The 2,944-nt window shown below is 29.6% G+C and overlaps 1 long non-coding RNA gene across 1 annotated transcript; it reads left to right on the top strand.

The window, feature by feature from the left end:
- The first annotated feature begins 363 nt into the window (after window positions 1-363).
- On the top strand, window positions 364-1,048 carry LOC141645876 (uncharacterized). Its single transcript, XR_012545200.1, has 2 exons — window positions 364-470; window positions 607-1,048. It is a non-coding gene; the product is annotated as an uncharacterized LOC141645876 (long non-coding RNA).
- The last annotated feature ends 1,896 nt before the right edge of the window (window positions 1,049-2,944 follow it).

Raw genomic sequence — 2,944 nt, forward strand, 5'->3', positions numbered from 1 at the left:
AATAGGAACACTATATAAAGCGTTAATAGTATGGGACACTTTCACAAGGCTTTAGTATTAGAGTTCACATTTGCAATTATGAATGATATTCGAAATCAGTTCTTCATACGGTGCAAGCTGTACCAACAAGAATAACTAATACGGAGTACTAATGCTAATCCTTAATGTCCTCTCCTTGGAACTGCATTACCCCTCATTTTTTCTTCCAGAACCAGGAGTGGTTCTGATTCTAGGTCTCATGTTTTCATTGCAAGATTCAATTTGACACTTGGGCCACTGTGACGACATTGTGGCATATCCTTAAATAAATAAACTTTCTGAAATAAATTTGTGGGCTACAACACAAGCATATGGGAAATTGCATGTATGCTCCACCCAGCCCTAATAATGGAATACCCGGTTTATCGCCGGCTTGGGTCCTAGCTTGGGACACAACTGGTTACACGGTCATCCCTCCCATTCCCAACAAGGTACTAAACATACCTATTATTATTGCTATTGTCGATTTTTTTTTTTTTTTTTTTTTTTTTTTGTCGATTTTATTACGAGCGTTACTAACATTCATGAATCGATACTTTATAATTATACATATGCTTTTTTTCGTAGGTTTATGTTACCTGCGGGCCTAATTACATTATTGAAAGGATGACCGACGATGAAATTCTTAAGAAACTGAATGAATCAATTTCGCCCGACGATTCACACACCGACCCAATCACCAAGGCCACTATTAACGCCAATCTGACTCATTCGTTCCATCGTGGCATCAATTCCCTCAAGGCAAACTTCGGACAATCGTAAGCGGCTAAGACAATGAAACAACCAAGTATATATACTATATAAATAAATAAACGCAAATTCTTGTTTCAGAATGCCACTTTTCCTCTGAATCATGGGTATTGCGACATAATCAGGCTTACTTGGTTACTTAACGTTTTATTTCTACTGTATATACTACCACCTTATTATGGTTATGAAAACAATGTAATGCATGGTTGGGGTTCTTAGCCTCTTACAGTATATATACCATTAAGCGTTATTTCTATTACCTTTAGATTTGTATGAGTTTGTAGTTCATAAGATAATACTTACTTCGTTTAAGTCATTGTCATAATACGTTTGTTCCAAATTCTTTTCACCTAATTTGAACAAACGTATGAAATTGACTTGAAATAAGGGAGTAGTATTTTCAAGTAAATATTATAAAACCCGATCCGATAGAACCTGAAATTTGGGTGAACTGAAACCGACCTAATCTAACCGAGACTATACTTATAATTTATCGCAGCATTGTTTATTGAACCGGACCTGACCTGACTTGTGATCCAATATTGACTGAACCCGATGAATGACTTGATAATGAATCAATACATACATATATATAAAGCAGAAACTTTTCGAGCGATATTAGAGAGTCCAACTTTTTTAGAAATCCTAACAAGAGTAGATTTCGAAAAAAGCTAAATAAATAAAATTATCCTAATAAAAGTAGATTTCTTAGTATTTAAAACAAATTTTAATAAATTATCCTAATATAAGTAGATCAAATATATTTTAATAAAATTATCCTAATATTTTAATAAAATTATCCTAATATAAGTAGATTAAAATTATCAAATATATAATAGAAATTCATAATAGTTCAAGTTATCACATTTACTTTCCCCACTTATGGTCTCATACATTTTTAGTTTGTATTCTCGCATTAAAATTCAAGAAGTTGGCGAATAAAAGATGAATTTATTTATTAAAGTGTTATGCTAAGATGATGTAGTTTAATCTTATGTAATTACACGAAGTATAAATTACGATTTCATCAAAATGTAATCACTAAATAATCATTGGAGTGTGTGTATAGAAATCATAAACATAAATGCCTTCATATACATTCAAATTATAAATACATAAAACATTTCACTAATCTATATATGTTACTATTTTTGTTTAACTAATTTACTTTCTATAAGAATGTGAAGATCATTAGATGGAGGAATGAAATCGAGAAAAACTGAAGTAGAATTTGGGGGTTTAAACAACTCGAAGCTTTTGTGTAACAATGAAACAACTCAAGTGTTATTCATATGATGAATTGATGATCGGTTCTAGACTCACGCATTAGTAGTATTACTTAATTTCATCTACTACAAAATTTCATATATATCACCAGCATATATCCAAGTAATCTAACCATTACGAAATAGTAGGTACTACATACTCAAAATACACTATGTAACTAATTATATGGTATATTAATGTCAATACACCTTATTCATATACTATATCTCAGATTTCATTATAAAAATTATCTGAAACCTAAAAAACGAGCTTAAAAGATAACTGAAAATTCGGAACCGATCAGTTAACCGATTAAATAAAAACTACTTTTTAAACTAACCGAAAGATAGCTTTTTTGGATAATATGACATAAAAGAACATAGTAAATACTCCATATTTTTGTGATATTATAAATTGAAGTATTAAAAAAAAAATAGGTAGCTTATTTCTCACATGCTTACAACAAAAAAGAAAAATGAAATTTTGTTCAGATAAATTTAAGCTTATTTTTTTCGAAACAGAGCCTCAATATGATATTTTTAATTTCATGATCTCTTGACCTTCATAATACCAAATTAATTTCTTTTTGATATTTTTTTGGCCCTTGTTTACTTACTTTTTAACCTATTGTTAGGAGTTAATCTCATGTTCCATTTTTAATTTTATAAACTTGATTAATAAAATAAATAGTTATTGGTTCAGAATAAATATTAGCAATGAGACTTTGTACCACAAAGTACGTATATATCATAATCATGAGAAATAGAATAAATAAACAATTGGTTCAAAATAAATAGCGTTCCATATAAGAAAAATTTTAACTCTACAATAAGAAAAAAACAACTTTGATCAAAAGGAAAATCTATCACAATTGTCCAATTATATCTTT

This window comes from Silene latifolia, chromosome 3, assembly GCF_048544455.1.
Source record: "Silene latifolia isolate original U9 population chromosome 3, ASM4854445v1, whole genome shotgun sequence".
In the NCBI taxonomy this organism is placed as follows: Eukaryota; Viridiplantae; Streptophyta; class Magnoliopsida; order Caryophyllales; family Caryophyllaceae; genus Silene; species Silene latifolia.